General features: G+C 44.5%; 1 non-coding gene across 1 annotated transcript; it reads left to right on the top strand.

Annotated features, from left to right (window-relative positions):
* Positions 1 to 18,630: 18,630 nt before the first annotated feature.
* On the top strand, positions 18,631 to 18,703 carry TRNAM-CAU. Its single transcript has one exon. It is a non-coding gene; the product is annotated as a tRNA-Met (tRNA).
* Positions 18,704 to 20,351: the final 1,648 nt, after the last annotated feature.

The following is a 20,351-nucleotide window of genomic DNA, read 5'->3' as shown; positions in this document are numbered from 1 at the left end:
CTCTTAGGTAAGTACCATTGAAATTGGTAGGAGTTAGCCATCTAAATACCTTTGTGAATATCACTCTTTAGTTCATGTGCCTCAGGTGGCTCATCAGCTCACCCAGGAGATAATTGACAAGACATCATTTCAGTGGTGCTGGAACACTTTTAATAGTGGGGGTGTTGAAAACCAGCCCCCTTACCCTGTCTCTCTGCCCTCCCCCCCAAAGCTGGGGCCAGGACCAGGGTCATGTCTCTGGGAGCAGGGGACCCAGCTAGGGGTAAGGAGCCCATATCTGGAGGTGGGGAATTCCCTACTGTGGGTGCACTGAGCAGGCACACCCGCACTGAGCAGGCACAGTAACATCCGCTGGAGCAGCTGCCCTCATTCTGCCCTTACTTGCAGTCAGACTTTGCTGCCTGCTCTTTGGAGAGGTTAAAAAGGGGCAAAGGGGGCAAATCACAGCAGGGAGGGGGTCAGGGTCAGGGTCTGAGCAGGGGGCAGAAATTTACTGGCTGGGGGGAATCAAGCTACTGTAGGTAGCAGCAAAATCGGGGCTGGAGGGGAAAATTGGGGGTGGGGGCTGGGGTTAAGCCCCGTGGGGAGATGCTGCCAGACCCTGTCCAGGGAGGGGGGAAATTACCCCGTAGGACTACAAATATGGGGGGGGGCAGAGACTTTTTTATTTCTCCTCACAGGATGCTGCATGTCAGCCCTGGAGCAGAGGGGCAGGTTCCTGGGGCTGGGTTCTTAAAGGCACAAGCATCCCAATTCCTAGACTGTCAATGCTTAGACACCGCAGCGCCTCTCTGTCTTATATAAGTGCTGAGGTGCTACTTTACTGCTACAGCCAGGAGACTTAATGCTGTGAAATATTGTACAGACACTCCCTCCCTCAAACTCTGCATCACACACTTTGAGTATTTAAGAGTCTATCAGTTTATATGTCTATATGAAGTCATTGCAGCTCCTTTCTCTTATATAACAAGCTGAGAAACACATCTGCAGCCCAATCCCCTGCCCCAGGTCAGAGCCCACACCCCTCACCCAAACTCCCTCCCATAGCCTGCACCCCAAACCCCCTCTATAACAGGGCCCACACCATACCCCTTCGGTTCAGCCCTTCTCCCCCTCTTCTCAGAGACACTTCAGGCTGGTGTAACACCCATGTTCTTTATTTATGATCTAATCCCCACCACCTGTTTCCAACTATATACAGGCTTTTTACAACAGCTTGGCCTACCACAGGCCTGGCCAGCAACAGACTAGGAGATTCCCTCTGAACCTGACCTTCCCCTGCTGGTTTCCACTCCCCTTGTTCTCATTTCCTCTCAAGCCTATAGCTCCTGCTAAGGAGGCTGGCAGGTGTGGTCAGTTACTGGGCAAGCATCAGGCTATCTACCCAGCCCCCGGCCAATCCCCTGATTGGGGCTGGAGTGGCAGGAGCTGATTAAGGCCTCTCTAGCAGCACCCTACCACACCCTTCCACAGCAAAAGTCCCTTGGACTTGTTCTGGATGCTACCAAAAAACATACAAACTTGTTGTCCCGGGTGTTACTTTACTGCTACAGGAGATTTGATGCAGTGAAATATTTTACCTACATTCCCTCAAACTCTGTATCACACATTTTGAGTACTTAAGAGTCTCTTATCATTATAAGTCAAATCTGTCTTATCTGCTGCTATGATTCCCTGAATTGTGCTCTTTTTCTTGTAATCCATTTTAATTATAGTTTTGTTCCTTTAAAAATGTTATTTTTGTTACTCTGAACCATTTATCTGTATTATCGTTGTGCAATGCATGTCACTGTGCTGATTTTTTAAAATTTTAATAACTAGTGCTCATCAAAAAAAAATGTTAAGTAGTTATTGGTTTTAGCAATTCTATCTGTGTTTCTATTATAGCACTTGCTATGGTTTTTTACTTTGATTTGTAGTTTTTAATTCTACCTTTTTTCTTTTTCTTTTTATAGCACAAGTTAATTTTATTGGATCTGTGACTTCCAGTATGACTGATTTCCTGTCCTGTTTTCAACAATTCCTTTGCATTTGATCCACCAATGAGGATTGCCTCTTGCTGCATTTATCTTACCTGTGAATCCAGCCCTTAGTGTCCCATGTTCACACGTCATTGCTTGTGTGTAGAAGTTGATTCACAAATATTCAGTAAGTGTATTATATTGTCATCTTCTTACATCCTTCCCAAGGGCAAAAATCTTCAGCAACAATGAAGGTTTGGGCTGATGAGCAGTAGCTATAAAACTTTTGGATGTGCAAGTCCACATTCCTGCATCTGTGTGCAAAACTCACCAAAATAAAAGCTGCACTGACAATGGAGAAGCAAATATAGATTACACTATGGGGACCTGCAACACCAGATTCTTATTGGTCAATCAGAGGTCTCTCTACTAAGCCAAGATGGAATAGATTTATTTAATGTAAGTAGTCAGAACATATTGTTAAAGATCATTTCATGTTCAATGCCCTGTTAACACCTCTGCAGTCACAGAACAACAAAGTAGTGTTACTGGGTTTCAGACTGTTGTCTCTTACAACTTTCTTAAGTTTCTATAGCAATATTTCTGAGTAAGGCTAAGTTTTCATAGAATCATAGAAGTTTAGGATTGGAAGAAACATCAGGAGGTCATCTAGTCCAACCCCCTGCTCAAAGCAGAACCAACAACAACTAAATCATCCCAGCCAGGGCTTTGTCAAGCCAGGCCTTAAAAACCTCTAAGGGTGGAGATTCCACCACCTCCGTAGGTAACCCATTCCAGTGCTTCATCACCCTCCTAGTGAAATAGTTTTTCCTAATATCCAACCTAGACCTCCCCCATTGCAATTTGAGACCATTGCTTCTTATTCTGTCATCTGCCACCACTGACAACAGCCTAGCTCCATCCTCTTTAGAACCCCCCTACTTCAGATAGTTGAAGGCTGCTATCAAATCCCCCCTCATTCTTCTCTCCTCTTCTGCACACTAAATAATCCTAGTTCCCTCAGTCTCTCCTCAGAAGCCATGTACCCCAGCACTCTAATTGCTTTCGTTGCCCTCCTCTGAACTAACTCTCTCCAATTTGTCCACATCCTTTCTGTAGTGAGGAGCCCAAAACTGGATGCAATACTCCAGATGTGGCCTCACCAGCATAGGCGCCGACTCTGTGGGTGCTCTGGGTCTGGAGCTCTGCACCTACCGGCAGCTCTCCGCCCCAGCTCACCTCCGTCTCTTCCCCTGAGAGTGCCTATGCTCACCAGTACCAAATAGAGGGGAATAATCACTTTCCTCAATCTGCTGGCAATGCTCTGGCAACAAGGCACAATGTTGACTCATATCCAGCTTCTCTCCCACTGTAATCCCCAGGTCCTTCTCTGCAGAACTGCCGCTTAGCCAGTCAGTCCCTAGCCTGTAGCAGTGCTTGGGATTCTTCTGTTCTAAGCACTCTGCACTTGTCCTTGTTCAACCTTATCAGATTTCTTTTGGCCCAATCCTTGAGTTTGTCTAGGTCACTCTGGACCCTATTCCTACCCTCCAGTGTATCTATCTCTCCTCCTAGCTTAGTGTCATCTGCAAAATTGCTGAGGGTGCAATCCTTCCCATTATCCAGATAATTAATTTTGTCACAGATATTTATAGTAAAAGTCAGGGACAGGTCACAGGGAATAAAGAAAAATTCATGGAAGGCCGTGACCTGTCCCTGACTTTTACTATAAATATCGTGACAAAATGTGGAGGCACTTTGCAGCTGTGGAGCTGGCTCTGGGGTCCCCACCACTGTTGGGGGGCTTGAAGGGCCAGGGTCCCTCTCCATCCATGTCTGGCAAGTCACCCTTGCCACTCTGCCTCCCCCCACATCCCACAGTGTCAAGGAGCTCTCCAGTCTGACTCATGAAGGCCCCCTCCCACAGCCGCTGCTTGAATCAAAACTGATCAGAAGAAAGACTTACAAAAAGCAATGAAAAGGCAGTGGGAGACACACCTAAGCCCATCCAGACAAGGGTGATATGATTAAGGAAACTCCCTAGCCTCATTTGCTTCAAAGATGGGAAAGGGAGGCACAGTTGTCAAAAACAATGTGCCTTTAATAAAAAAAAATCACAAGGGTGATGAAACCTATGTTCACTGTCAGCTATCTGTGACCTGATAGTGAGGTTGAATACATAGTAAAAATAACCCACATGGAAAAAAAAACCCAAAGTCATTACCTTATTATTGAATTCAGGACCAAGATCTGTCCGTATCCACTGTGCGCATCCACATCGAACAACCATTTTGTACGTGCTGTTTCCACTTCCAAAAAAGTCAGCCTATGAGGTGGCAAAGGCTTCCACCCATCTTGAAAGATAATCTATGGCTGTCAGTATATACCAGTATCCATTCTTTGTTGCTGATAATGGTCCTATTAAATTCATTCCCACCAATTCCCAGATCTGAGTGACCTACATGCAAGGGTACCAGTTACAGTCATACTTCACATTTTTCTTACTAAATGTTCTTAATAAACCCATATGTCATAAGCAGAGTACACAGTGTAATATAGTTACAACAGCCACAATCAGAATGTAAAGCCCACTTTTAAAAACAGAAGAAAGACAGACAGACAAACAAACAAAAAGAAGTAAGGGAATGGGTTAGGAAAAACGATACAAGAGGAAAGCTGAAGAAATATGCCCAGCCAGTGCAAAGGAGCAGTAGAGGTTATTGCTGCACTGTGCTTTGCCACATGTATGCACTGCACTTGTTTCAAAATCAAGGCCTGATTGTACAGCAGTAATAACAGTAGTGTAGCTAGGGAGAGAGCGGGGGAGCGGCTGCTCCCCCACTGAGCACAAATGGCACCTTTTCAATTTCTTGGTGCCTTTTTACTAATCTGGGGGAACCATTTAAAAAAAAAAAAAAAGCAAACCAACAAAAAAAAAAATCACACCCCTCACCCGGCGGTGCTCCGGTCTTTGGTTTCAATGGAACTGATGCATCTTTCTGACTGATTGTGCTGTGGGCTCTCTACCTGTCTCCAGCACTCCATACCCTCCACGACCAACACCACCTGGGAACCGACATTCAAGCTTCACGGACTGGTGAGAGCTCTCTCTCTCTCTCTGTATAGCCTCCTGACCCTACGTTATGTGATCGGTTATGGTTTGCTAGCACTAACTTTTGTAATCAAATGTAAGGTAGATCTAATATTGTAACTGCTTTGTTTGGTTGGTTCCCCTTGTATGGTTGCTACCTGGAAATAAATAGCTTTCATGGTTAAGCTGGATGTTTCTCTTTCTCTCCCCCCATGGGTGTTTTTGGCTTCCCTATTTGCTCTATAGCAACGCTTTTTGTAGATAAGCTAAAAGATCCCTGCAGCACCCAAAAAAACCTGTGGGGTTTTGTTCATCAAGTGGGTTACTAGCAGAATGGTTGTGGCATGAAAGTGGGTTCTGTGCTGCAACTGCCGAATCTGGGGGCATATGAGGGTTGTAGCTTGAAAGGTGCTGTTTAGCCCAGACTGCTGAGTCCAGGGACTGATAAGGAGTCAGCTTTGAGTGCTTGTGTGTGTGTTCGTTCATCTGATTCAGAGGGTGGAAAGAACCCAGCGCTGGGGAACCTGGATGCAGGAGACTTCTGTTGGGAGGGAACTGACAGAAGGGAAAAGTAGAGCTCTAAGAACACAAGTGATACAAGCGGTACATTAATAGAATTATCAAAACTCCCCCGCATCCCCCAAACAAGTAACCCCAATAAATGAGCATACCCCAAGTAATGGGCAAATCTGGTAACAGTACCCAAATACTAAGGGTCTCCCTGGCTAAGTGCATGCATCATTAAGAATCTTTAAAAAAACCGTATAGTAATTTCTTAAATTGTTTGCATGCCTGTAATTATGGTGATTTCTTTATTGTTTTGTCTTTATAGTCCCTATTTCTCTATTGTTTGTTTATCTGTCTGGGCTCTGGTTCTTTGATTTTTTTTTTTTGTTGGCTGTATACTTAATTTTGCTGAGTGTAAACCAATTAAGGTGATGGGATATAATTGGTTAGATAATCAAGTTACAATATGTTAGGATTGGTTCGTTAAATTTCAGTAAAATGATCAGTTAAAGGCATAGCTGAGAATGAGGTGATACTGAAATGTGTATGTTATAGGGGTTTCTTTATTTTGGATTCTTTAGAATTGCAGAAAACTATTTTCTGCCATAAAGTTGCAGCAAGCAAAAAATTACCTGTACTACACACGTCATTATGGCAGGTAAGTAGAGCGTTTCCATGTGTATTCATTTGTTTTCTGAACCCATTATCTTCAAGCACCTCTGCTTGTATTTTGTTTTTTTTATTCACATTTTTGTACTGTTATACTTCCTGTCCTGAGTTACTATGAATATACTTGGTTACAATCTTGTAGGTGATTTCATTATCTCAAATAACATTTGATCCGCATTGATCAAATACAGCCATATTATGTTAGCCACACATACTTCAGAATTAAGCACATAGCTGCAATTTCGGTCTGTCTTGTGACTGGCCTATGAATGATGCATTGTTGATTTTGGTTTACCCTTCTTATATGTCCTCAATGTACATCTCATATCTTCTATCTGAACTTTGAGTCTTATCTGGATTGATACTGCCTGTTTCCACTTAAATAACTGTTTTCTGTTGTGAACAATTCTCAGGGAAATCTTCTGAGGAAAAAATTGCAAATGTTTTGGCATATCTAAGGCGTAACACACATCCTGAAGGAATGAATAAAGCAGACAGACTGAACCCGCATCCATTTGCTGTCAACTTTTCTTTGGAAGGCAAGGAATCCTTTTTTTTTTTTCCCCATATAATACTGACACATTAGACTGGAAACTTCAGCCTGTAAAATGATGGTCCTGATGTCCCCGCACTGGGATTATTTGGAGTGTTAACTTTACCTTCAATGGGACCGGGATTGGGATCACTAGTTTTATTCCAATTTTCCAGAAAATCTCCTTTGCTATCTATGCAGGTGGTGCAACAAATATATTGGGCGGTTACATGAGAAATGAGTATAAATTCTAAATGTTACCAAAAAACCCTATGACTTTGCTTCATTTCTCAAGTATGTTATCCAGTGTGCTCCAAGCACCGACAACAATCACTATACGTTCACTGAGCAATGATTTCTAATGTTAAAAATATCAGCTAGTTCTAACCGTACACTGAAATTCCCCCCCTTGTACTCAAGCCATTTTGAACCATACTGAATAGAGATGTCTTTGATATGCATATGCCTTATAATTAATGAATGGCTTTGCAAATAACTGGTCATAGCTTAAGTGTAACACTTGATTTCATCATCATGTCTCCCTCAGTGGGGGATTAGCCACTGTGACTACTTTGGCCCACGCTGAGGGGCCACGGCCAACGGGGGGGGGTCCCCAGCTTCCACCCAGAGGGTGGGGCAATGAAAGCCCTCCCACGTTGCCCCCCCCCCCCGCAGCCCTGGCAGAAGCTGCGGGACGGGCAGGGGATGCCCCTATGCCCAACCCTCTCTCCAACAGAAGTGCCGGGTGGGGCAGGAGAAGACCCAGCACCTCGCTCCTGGTCCCCTAAAGAAGCGCAGCACCCAAACCCCTGCCGCAGCCCTGGGACTGGAGAAGCTCTCACTCCCTGGTACAGCCCCGGGGCCATGACACAGGGACAGAGCTTCTCCGGTCTGGGGGGTGAGTGGGAAATGAGCAAAGGAGCTGTGGGGCAGGTGGAATGGCAGGGAGCTTAGGTGGAACATGGCTGGGATCCTGAGGAAGAGGCCGAAAGGGTTAGGGCCATGGGCGATGCAGTAGGCAGACAGGGTGGGTAGGGCCCTAACAGTTGCTTTGGCCCAGGCCCCTGAGAAACCTTAATCATTCTTTGTGTTCCATCCCCTATGATCAACAGAGGGGACATTGTTCCATTGTGCCAAAGGAAAAAGGGTTGTCGTTGTGCATACCATGAAAGAAGCCCTTCAACTCTTTGAAATGTATCATGACAGTCCACATGGTGGACATCAAGGAATATTCAAAACAAGAACTGTGCTGACATCAAAATACTATTGGCCAGGGATGACCAAAGACATTGCCAATTGGGTATATAAAGTAATGAAACTAAATCCTGAAGAATGGTATTTACAATTGAAATACAAGGTCAAAATTTATAAAAGAAATATAAAAATATATTTGGTGTGCAAATGTCAACTTTGTTCCCTTGCAATACTATTTCCATAATGAAATGTTAATGTCATCATATTGTTCCATCCAAACTAGGCTGTGCGATGTCTGCATTGCCAGAAAGAGGGAAAGGAATTAAATCTGGACACCACCTTGAAAAGCATAAAAGTGAATTTTGGAACCAGACACATTGTTTTTACTCAGTGGCGTAGCCAGGTGGAGGCAACCGGGGGAGTGCTCAAAAAAAAAAAAGGCGCCACCCGCTGCGGCGCTTTGACTCACCTGGTGGTGCTCCGGGTCTTCGGCGGCAGGCCCTTCACTCGCTCCAGGTGTCTTCAGCGGCAGGATCTTTAGTGCCGCCGAAGTGCTGCCAAAGACCGGAGCACCGCTGGGTGAGGGGTGTGATTTTGGGGGGGGGGGTTGCTTTTTTGTTTTTTTTTAATGGTTCCCCCAGATTAGTAAAAAGGCACCAAGAAATTGAAAAGGTGCCACTTGTGCTCAGTGGGGGAACAGACGCTCCCCCGCTCTCCCCCTAGCTACACTACGCTACTGTTATTACTGCTGTACAATGAGGCCTTGATTTTGAAACAAGTGCAATGCATACATGTGGCAAAGCACAGTGCAGCAATAACCTCTACTGCTCCTTTGCACTGGCTGGGCATATTTCTTCAGCTTTCCTCTTGTATCGTTTTTCCTAACCCATTCCCTTACTACTCTTTGTTTGTTTTTCTTTCTTCTGTTTTTAAAAGTGAGCTTTACATTCTGATTGTGTGGCTGTTGAAACCATATTACATTGTGTACTCTGCTTATGACATATGGGTTTATTAAGAACATTTAGTAAGAAAAATGTGAAGTATGACTGTAACTGGTACCCTTGCATGTAGGTCACTCAGATCTGGGAACTGGTGGGAATGGATTTAATAGGACCATTATCAGCAACAAAGAATGGATACTGGTATATACTGACAGCCATAGATTATCTTTCAAGACGGGAGGAAGCCTTTGCCACCTCAAATGCTGACTTTTTTGGAAGTGGAAACAGCACGTACAAAATGGTTGTTCGACGTGGATGCCCACAGCGGATACTGACAGATCTTGGTCCTGAATTCAATAATAAGGTAATGACTTTTTGTTTGTTTTGGTTTTTTCCCCCCTGGATTATTTTTACTATGTATTCAACCTCACTATCAGGTCACAGATAGCTGACAGTGAACATAGGTTTCATCGCCCTTGTGATTTTTTTTTTATTAAAGGCACTTTGTTTTTGACAACTGTTTGAGAACAATCACCATACCTTTTTTTGATAAACTGCTGTTGGTCACCGTCAGGGTTGCTATAACCTTTTTTTGGGGTGTCTTCATATCTACCAAAAAAACCCATAACAACTTGTTTCCAATAATAATGTTAAAGGATGGGCTATTCCTGTTGCTAATTACACATAAAAGTAATGGCAAATAGGCAAAGGAACATTCCTTAAGACAAGTCTGTATGTAAGTTGATTGTGCAACTTATTTTCTTTCAGTTTAACCTGTATATTTGCAAAAGATTGTGAATAGAATGCAGCTTCACCAGCCTGTACCACCCACAAACTAATGGCGTGGCTGAAAATGCTAATAAATCCATCAAAAGGTAAGTGAATGGGTGGGAATATTACAGTACTAGTAGCAAGTAGAGTGTACTATGCAACTCACTACAAAGTCTTCACAATCTGTGTGTTACATAATCAAAAATACTTTCAATGTATTACGCCTTTTTGATTATGTATAATTTGTTTCAGTCAAGACTGTACGTGTGCTTTTTTTTCCCCACAAACAAATCAATCTAGATACAATCAACTTAGGCTTGAATAGGGACTGGGAATGGCTGAGCCATTACAAACATTGAATCTATCTCCCCTTGTAAGTATTCTCACACTTCTTATCAAACTGTCTGTACTGGGCTATCTTGATTATCCCTTCAAAAGTTTTTTTTTCTCTTACTTAATTGGCCTCTCACAGTTGGTAAGACAACTCCCACCTTTTCATGCTCTCTGTATATGTGTATATATATCTCCTCAATATATGTTCCATTCTATGCATCCAAAGAAGTGGGCTGTAGCCCATGAAAGCTTATGCTCAAATAAATGTGTTAGTCTCTAAGATGCCACAAGTACTCCTGTTCTTTTTGCGGATACAGACTAACACGGCTGCTACTCTGAAACCTGTCAATCATTGTTTGTTACAGAGCATGGCGGAAGATGGTTGATGACACTGGGAGTAATTAGGATTAATTCCTTGAGCCCATTTTGTTTTCTTTGCAAACTAAAGTACACGCAACAACAAAAATGTCACCCTTTCGACTACTGTTTTGCAATGAGCCGGTGTTTCCAGAGGAAGTATCAGAGTTACACAGTAAGTGTGTTAGTACCAGCCGCTTTCATGTACATATGACATTCTGTGTGTCTTCATTTTACAAACACCCCTTCTCCATTTGTTTACAAAGCTCCCAGATATGAATAAATTCAGGGAAGATTTCTGCAAAGAGTACAGCATAAATATGAAATCTAGACATGGTGCTGACATTGCACTGGCTCTTTGTAACATTTCTAAAGCACAAGAAAAACAACAGACATTATGCTAAAAAAAACTTCTAAATATGGGGAAGTAACATTTGATGTTGGGGACTGTGTTATGTTACTGAATGCGAGAAAGAGAACAAGAAAAGGAGGACCGCTGCAATCTATCTATTGGGGACTATACAAAATTAAGACTGTTGAGGGTAAGAGAGTTAAATTGCAAACCATGTCAGGGAAACTGTTAGGAGCCATGTACAGTATTGCACACTTAAAACCATTTAAAGAGCCACCAACATTATGTGCTGAAAGCAGATCAGAGGAAAACATCAGAATTGAAATTGCTATTGGTGACACTGAACAAAAAACACCCTCAGAAGAGATTGGGAAAATGGATGGCACTGTATCTCATAACAGCACAGTGAAAAACATGAGGTCACAGCAATGGAAGAGGTGTATATAGGGCAAGATGTTTCAAGCAATGATACAAGTGATGATGATGACAATGTTGATAACATGCTTATGGAGGATGGAGAAGATGACCAATGGTTTCTGAAAGGTAATTGGTTACCACACCTTTCTTAAACAGGTTTTTAACATAGTTCCATTTATAAAGCATGTTAAAGGTTTTCATGTACAAAGTGGCAGCATTCACAGTAGCAAAACAGAGAAAAAGAAAACTGTATTACCATGCATGTAATATGTGTTACTTTTTTTTTTTCTAATCAAATTTGTAATGACTGGTAAACACATGGACTGGAGGCCAAAGTGAGAAAAATCAAATTGTATGGCTCTTCATTTCATTGCCTGAAACCAAGAAGCTGGATAAGTGATGAGGTAAATTTAAGTACCACTAAACATGTATGGTAACAGGATTGATTGATTATTTAAATTTGTTCCCTTTCTTTCATCATGTGTTGTAGGTTATTGATGCATATTTGAGTTGCGTGGTCAAGAAAGCAGGTGGAAAGGTAGGCCACTTACTGTGATGGTACATGAAAGTATAAATTGTTTACTTATTGATACAATCACATGAATATGTGGTACAACATATTTAAGTCCAAATACCCTTGAAATATCAATATAAACCTGAAATTGCAACATTTCAGTGTATTTACTGCTGCCAAACATGTACTGAAATGTATTTGGAGGTACATATCTGACATACAATCCTTGACGTGTTGAGGGCCACATTAGTTTTGTTATACAGTTCAGTGGGTCCATGAATTAAACATAAGTATGTGAACGGCTTAGTCAGTTTTTACATTAAGTAAGACAGAGCACATTGATTACAAATCTTTTTGTTTTTACATGACTCTCTTACATATCTTATTTGTAACACTAAGGATCCCTTGCATGTCTGTCTATATTAACTTCATTATGTTCTTTATGTGCCAGAATGATTAATGCATTAATAACCTGGTTGACTGTCAACAGGTACAAGCCATCTCATCAGTAGTTTCCACTGTCATTCTCTCAGGCAGAGCAACACAAATGAAAGTGAAGGTAAATGCTACCAAGCTTTCATACATAGCATGAGCAAAGCACATTTTCATTCAGTCAAACAGTGTGAAACAGCAACTACAATGCTATGTTTGATGTGGAATGAGTACTGTGATAGTAATCCATGTAATGAAATTGGGAAATACAGTATAATCTACATTTTCATGGTTTGCTTCACAGGAAACTCTACTTGCATTTCTAATTTTTTTTCAATGAATACAGAGTGGAATTCTTCAATATGATATATTATTGCTTTCTTACTACGCACCAGGTCATTGGGTTCTTGCGGTAAGATGTTTTCTATTGTACTTTGGGATTATGGGCACTAAATGTGGTATTATGTAAGAGATTTGTAACACAGCTGGGTAGCAGTGATATCATTTCCTATGTTGTCATTCCAAGAAAAATAAAATGCTACTGTGAAATTCTGTTGTTAATGTAACTTGGAAGAATACAGTCGGTAATGATTTGATCAATTAATTCACAATATGCTTTTCTCTTGTGTGTTAGTGAGACATTACAAATGTTAATGGAATTTTTTTTGGGAAATCATTATAAAATTGTTGAAATCATCACATTACCAATATAATTTGTACATATATTTACACTTACAGATAGCATTGATGAAAACAAAAGAATTGTTAATAATTGACCCCTTGTGTGATGAGATGAGATATGAAAGAACATGCCTGAGGAATTGGAGGAGATTTTTTAGATACTTACATTTCCTGAAAATATTTTCACAGTAAGAGTTCATGTACACTGTAAAAGTAACAATAGAGAGACTAATGTCTTCCTGTTAGCTACAAAGAAAAATTGAAACAGCCTGTACTTGAACTTGTAACCCTTCTGCCCATCAGAGTTGGCAGCAACAAGGGCCGGGTTCAGTATCTAGGGGTTCAGTTTCAATAACACAACACAAAACCAGCTCGAGCCCCCACCCAGTGACCTGAGACAATTACATACCATCCCCCAGGCGCCTCTAGGAGGCAATACTTCCCCTCTCGCGAGCACAGAGTCTGAGTGTAGCAAAAGCCTTTTAATAAACGAGGGAAACAATGCGGCATTATGTTGGGGAAACACCACAAACAGGATTCATAACACAAACCATGAGCAAAAGACCCACCCCCAAGTAAGTTTGGCAGTGTCCTTTTCCCCTCAGGGTCTTAAGTCCAGCAACCCAACAGTCACCTCACCCACAGTTTCTGTCCTTGGTCAGTGCAGCCCCCCGTGTTCAGAAGTTCATCTGCAGAGTTTACCTCCCAGCCTGGGTGGAAGTGGGGGAGGTATTTGGGGGGGCACAATCTTAATGCTCCCCTGGGGCCGATTGCCATACCTCTCCATGGGGTTCTGCTGCAGTCTTCACCACTAGCTGCTCTGCTCCACTAACCATGCCTCTCTACTAGCTACTCAACAACTTGTCTTCAGCCCCCCCCCCTTTAACACAGCTCTCAGTAACTTCAGCACTCAGTGATTTTAGCTGATAGCCAGGGACCCTCAGTGCTAGACCACCACTAGCCCACAGTAGGTCTAATGCTTAGACCCAGGTATCAATGACTTCAGCTATGTAGAATGCAATAAGACTTCTAAGGGTAGGTCTATACTTACCGCGCGGGTTGACGCGGAGAGTTTGACTTCTCGGAGTTCGAACTATCGCGTCTAATCAAGACGCGATAGTTCAAACTCCCCACGCGCTCCGGTTGACTCTGGAACTCCACCACCGCGAACGGCGGTGGTGGAGTCGACCTTGGAACGGCGGACTTCATTCCCGCAGCATCTGGACTGGTGAGTAGCCTGAACTAAGGTACTTCGACTTCAGCTACGCTATTCACATAGCTGAAGTCACGTACCTTAGTTCGGACCCCCCCACCCCAGTGTAGACCAGGCCTAATAGAGTCAAAATTAGCTTTTATTGCACAGCAGAGAGGTAAGCATAGTGTTTAAAGACCATCAACCAGCACCCATGCTGCTAGGTACATATATCTGCACTAATATCCCCTCAATTCACTGGGTTTTGGAACCCATATCCCTTACCTAGTGAGTGCTACTTAGTTGAGGGCGAGTCCCTCCATCATAAAATGCCAAGTACAGTTCTACTGTCCTGGATTCACATAACCAGGATAACAACCTTTATTACTCCTGCCCCAATAACAAAGAGACAGGGGATCCTACTGCAGCCAAAGTGACCATTTGGGCAAGCAGTCCATCATGCTAGGCAGGGTGGGTGTGCCCATGCAAACGAGATCAGCCCCTGAAGTCCTTTTTCACAGGTCACCACCAGATGTCAGGTCAGCCCATTCTGACTCTGCCTACGTCCTGAATATGCTTACTAATGGACTTTGAGTGAACTTGTGTGATTTGAGTCTGGCTAACTACTTCATAGACTGTGGACCCAAAACAGTAGCATGTTGCATGAGTGAGAAGGTGGTGTTAGCAACATGGGGCACAGCAAATCAAGCAATACATTGTGTAAGAGACAATAATATGAAAGTAAGTGTGTGTGTATGTGTGTATCTGTGTATGTGTGTGTATATATATATATATATATATGAGCAATAAGTCATTGCAATCATTTAATTAAATAGAGATAGAAAGGATTGCTAAACATGTACAGAAACTGTAATTAAAAAAAAAAGGAGGGGGAGGAAGAAAAGCTCATTTATACCGTCCGCTACTGTATTCTCTACAAATTTCAGATACTTCATCAAACAATTAACTAGCAAATCCTCATCTGATTGGAAGAGTAAAATTGTTCAGTGTACCAGACAAAGAGATGGACACAACTGCGGGCCATTCATCTTAAAGGTATTGAATACCAAATTGCCGTTATAATTTGTTATTGATGTGTAAATATCAGAGGTGAAGGATTACCGGTGTGCAGTGTGCCGGTGTCTTTGCCAAGGTGTGTGGGGTGGGCTCTGGGCCCCAAGAAGGGGTGGGGTCTCAGGCAGAAGGGGTGGGGTTGGGCAGCCGGATTCCCCTAGCCAGTCCTTCCTGACAGCTGCTCCTGCAGTGGCCAGGAGCTCCAGGCTCTTTTAGATCACCAGCACCCAGGGCAGCTGCCCCTTTTGCTCCCCCACTGTCGGCGGCCCTGCTGGTGGCATCCAGCAGCACTGCCAGACCCTATGGCAGGGCTGCTGATGCGGGGGGGAGCAAAAGGGGGCAGCAACGTTAAAGCATAAAGCACTGCCATGGCAGCACTGTAATGTCAACCATGTACGGGCCGGTACTGGTGGCTGGTTCTTACCGGTATGCTGGACCAGCAACCTTTCACTTCTGGTAATTATGATGTTTTTTGTAAATAGAAGTGTTGTTAGTTTGCAGAAATGTACTTGCAGCAGAAAGACATCAGTTCAGTAGAAACAACATCAGAGGCTAATACTTCATTTAGAAGACAAATAGCTATTGTTCTAATGAAGGAGTCAGGTAATAACTTTCTCCCATGTACTATGGACTCATTAGGCCCATGTGAAGATAACAGGAAGAGTGGAATTATGTCACATAACTGTTATCTTAATACCCCTAAAGTGGGGTATTAAGATATCTCACAGGTTTGGTTCTGTAATGGTGTCTCTGCATCAATATCTTTAAGTATCACAACATTTATTGATTTTTCAGAAAGCGTGGAGGACTACTGCACATACTTGTCAACTGTGAAAAGGAAAGTAAGGATTACATGATGGTAAGAAACATAAAATTGTATCAGAAACACATGCCATAATCCGCCTAAGGATCAGGATTCTTGTAAAATTTCCACAACAGTAAACATTTTCATCATGCATATTTTAGGTAATCTTACATGTGGAAGGAATAGCATGAGTGAATGGAAATTGTGTAACATCATAACTTCTGTGATTTCATTTTCTCAATTGTTACTTATCAAAGGTCTAGTGCGTCTCTTGCAAGAGGTGGGCACATATGCCCTGTATTCCAGAAGGAACCAATCAAGAAAACATGACTGATGAGAAGAAAGAATACAAATGCAAAAAATGTGCATAGTTCAGTTCTTTTTCTTTAATTACATTATGTGTAAATGCTTGTTATTAAAAACATCTTGGAACAAAAATCAAACTGTTTATAATAATAATCTGGTATATAAATAAAAACGTTTTTAAAATTAGAAAAATACTTCTCAAGCACCCATCCCTCCGAATTCACTACCCCTGGCCCAGAGGATGCAAAAGGCACCCATGCAACTGTCACCAGTCCAGGGGTAGTGAAGTCTGATGAATGGGAACTACTTTGCCACAATTTGCTACCCTCAGTACCCCAGATCTCACTTCATTTTAGACTTAGTCACAGACAAAATGAGATATAAAAATGCAAAGGTGAGTCAGCACAGCACACTGTCACTGAATGCAAAAGTGTCTTTCTCATTCTTACCCTACAATAATCAAAAACATCAATTGCAAATTGTCTCAAGGTAAACCAGCTAGTGCTGGACTAGATGACAGCACGTTCTGATAGGTAGCCAAAAAGGCCATATTTGCATGGGGGAATCTGCTACTGGTAGCAAAATTGCACAGATACTTTTTCTGCCACTACACCTGCGAACTTGCTGTGTGGGACTGGGAGCAGAGCCCCACATAAAAACTGGGGGTGCTGCAGCACCTCCCACACCTCTAGTTCCCGCATCTATGCATCACTTACTATTTTGGTCCCTGATTCTGCAAGTTACTTCACATGAGTGTCCTTCTGAGATCATGTGGAGCAACTTACAAGATAAGACCTAACTTCTAGACATAAGGAGCTTGCAAAAAAGGTGTTGAGGGCTCTGGGGGCTGGGCTAGGCTAGAGAAAATGAGACCAGTAATTCACCACGAATGCAGCTGAGCACAAATGTTTTCACCACTGTGTCATCTAAACATTATAGGTCATAATATTTTCAGTGTAAATGTAGCCCAGATCCTACAGTGGTGGCTGCTTTATGAATTAATGTAAATTAATAATAAAACAGAAAATATGCTTGTTATTGATAAATGACACTCTTAATACATCATAATATTAATGATTTCATATTTTTATTTAATAAATAAATGGGTGGAAGATGCTACCCTTAAAGTTCCGAAGGAGAAGTGGATTTGGAGTCTTTCCTGCCTGCTCTATTACACTAGTTTACTATGTGCTGGTCTCTAAGAAACAGTTGATTATTTGCCTTTAATAAACACGAGTTTGCCCTCAGCATAGGCGAGCAGCTGCATCAGAAGTGCCAGAAAGTAATTATTCAGTGACCTGCTAAGTGCAAGTAGGTGCCTGGAAAATTATTTGGCATAATTAATTAGTCATGTAAAACAGCGCCCTCTCAACGTGAATCAATCTAGTTAAAAACTGAACATATACAGTCATTAAAGTCGCTTCTCGTGGCTTAAAAAAAATCTAATCGTCTTCCCGTTGCTCATTATGTTAGAGAAAATGGGAAAAGCTCATTAAAGCAGCACAAATAACCAGTTTCAGGAGGGTTAAGCCATTGTTCCTTTCTGTGCCAGCTGAATGCATCAGTTCCAAATGCACAGGGGTTTTGCTACTGCTCCTAACAGTTTGTGTTGCACGGGTGGTGTCAGATACAGCGGAGTCAGCAAGCCCCAGGACGTTCAGCACTTCGTGCACAGCCAGCCTCTGTGTGCTGTGCTGTTCCCTGTAGCGCAATGAGGCGTGGGCAGGACTGACACGGAACGTGCCCAAGCAGCTGTTCGGGACAGCGGGGCTGCCCCATACGAGACCCCCCGTTGCAAGGCCGCGTCTCGCGGGGGGGGGGGGCGCTGCTGTGCACGCACCTCGGGGTTGTCTCAGCGAGCAGGACCCCGTTTCTTAGCGTTCGCCACATTTCTGAACAGTCACTGGAGGCACCGTCCCCTCCTCCCTTGGGAGCTGCGGGTAACGCTGCAGCTGCGTGGGGGCATTGACGGGGGGGGGTTGTAGCTGGGCCCCCACCCCTGCCCCTTGAGCCTCCTCCCGGCTATTCACTAACGCTTGTAGCTGCACCTGGCGGCACACCCCCCGCCGCTCCTGTTCCCCTAGCACTAGGGGTCGGGCAAACTGCCCCGCCCCCCCAGCCCGGCCAAAGGGGGGTCCCCCCCTCCGGAGCCACGTGTCCCAGCAGCGCCCCGCCAGCGGCCGAGCCCCAGGGGCACGTGGGGCTGAGCCCGGCTCCCGGGACGGGCGCTTTGCTGCGGCGGGTCCCCGCGCCCTGCAGAAGCCGCGGGCCGGGCACTGGGGCGGGGAAGCGGAGCAGCAGGGGGCGGGGATGAGTCGTTGCTGGGGAGCAGCCGCCTGCCCGGGGAGGCTCCGTTTCCGCCGCTGTCCCCGCGGCGCCGGACGGGGAGCCGGGCCGGGCCCCTTGCAGGCAGGCAGAGAGGGGCTGCGGGAGCGGCGTGGCAGCGCTGCAAGGCGAATCGGCCGGGCTCGAGGGGCGGTGCGGAGACTTTACTTTCAGCCGCCTCGTTAGCGCAGTAGGTAGCGCGTCAGTCTCATAATCTGAAGGTCGTGAGTTCGATCCTCACACGGGGCAGCGGCTCTTTTTTTTCTCCTCACAGCGCTGGTTTGTGCTCGGTCGCTGGGTTTCAAAAGCCCTGGGAGGCCAGGGGCTGCGGGGGATTGCGAGGAGGGGGCTACAAGGCCGAGGCACTTAGCTCAATCCCTCCCCACAGCCTTGCCAACCGCTCCCTCCCCTCCTCTCCCCCCGCCCACGTTGGCCTACAAAATCCTGCTTCTAAAAGCCTGCAGGTGGCAGGGGCCCAGGCTGAGAGGGGTGATGGGGAGGCAGTGACTAGGGGGGTGGGTGGAGCACCCTGCTGCAGCAACACCCTGCAGATCTCAAAAAAAACAGGAGTACTTGTGGCACCTTAAAGACTAACAAATTTATTGTAGCATGAGCTTTCGTGAGCTAAAGCTCACTTCTTCGGATGCATAGAATGGAACACACAGACAGGAGATATTTATACATACAGAGAACATGAAAAGGTGGAAGTATGCATACCAACAGGCAGAGTCTAATCAATTGAGATGAGCTATCGTTAGCAGGAGGAAAAAACTTTTTTGTGATAATTAAGAAGATGGCCCATAGGTGTGAGAGAACTTAACATAGGAAATAGAGAATCAATTGGTGTAATGACCCAACCATTCCCAGTCTTTATTTAGACCACAGTTAATGGTATCTAGTTTGCATATTAATTCAAGTTCAGCAGTCTCTCTTTGAGTCTGTTTTTTGAGTTTTTGTTGCAAAATTGCCACCTTCAAGTCTGTCACTGAGTGGTTAGGAAGGTTGAAGTGTTCTCCCACTGGTTTTTTAATGTTATGATTCCTGATGTCAGATTTGTGTCCATTTATTCTTTTGCGTAGAGACTGTCGGTTTGCCCCATGTACATGGCAGAGGGCATTGCTGGCACATGATGGCATATATCACGTTGGTAGATGTGCAGGTGCTGCGAGCTGATGGTGTGTCTGATGTGATTAGGTCCTGATGGTGTCACTTGAATGGATGTGTGGACAGAGCTGGCATCGGGCTTTATTGCAAGGATAGGTTCCTGGGTTAGTGTTTATGTTGTATGGTGTGCGGTTGCTGGTGAGTATTTGCTTCAGGTCAGTCACCCAACACGCTGCACTGAGCCCCACCATGCAGGTCACGCCTCCCCTCTGGTTCTAGCTGTCCCAGCTCCCCCATGCCATAGGCTGGCAAGGCCCCCACACACACTGGGGGCTTGTCGGCTGGCTGTGGGGCCCTGTCGATGTAGGTGAAAAGTGGCAGAGCTTGGCTGTCACTAGCAGGCCTGCGGGGTGCCCGTTTGTGGCAGGCTGTGGTGCTGTGCTGGCTCAGCGGGTGACAGCTCAGCCGCCCTCAGCAGCAAAGCATGGGCCCTTGTACCAGCGGGGGGGAAGCTGCAGGGGGCATTGCCAGTCTCTGTCCCCAGGAGCTTACAAACCAGGCCAGACCCTGCCGCAATCACCCAAGCCCAAAGCACACCAGGCTGGGCTGGCCCTAGGGTGTTTGGCCTCCTAGCCCCGATGTTTAGTTGGCGTGCCCAGGGTGACGGTGGGCATGCTAAGGTCAGCCCTGATGCCAGGGTCTGTGTCCAGTAATCTCACAGAGGGCACTGCCAGGAGGCCTGAGCTCTGAGGAGGGGTGGGGTGTGGGGGGCACAAGACATATGGAAAGCTGG

The sequence above is a fragment of the Mauremys reevesii genome, linkage group 2 (genome assembly GCF_016161935.1).
Source record: "Mauremys reevesii isolate NIE-2019 linkage group 2, ASM1616193v1, whole genome shotgun sequence".
Classification (NCBI taxonomy): Eukaryota; Metazoa; Chordata; order Testudines; family Geoemydidae; genus Mauremys; species Mauremys reevesii.
This window is presented reverse-complemented; position numbering and strand designations above follow the sequence as displayed.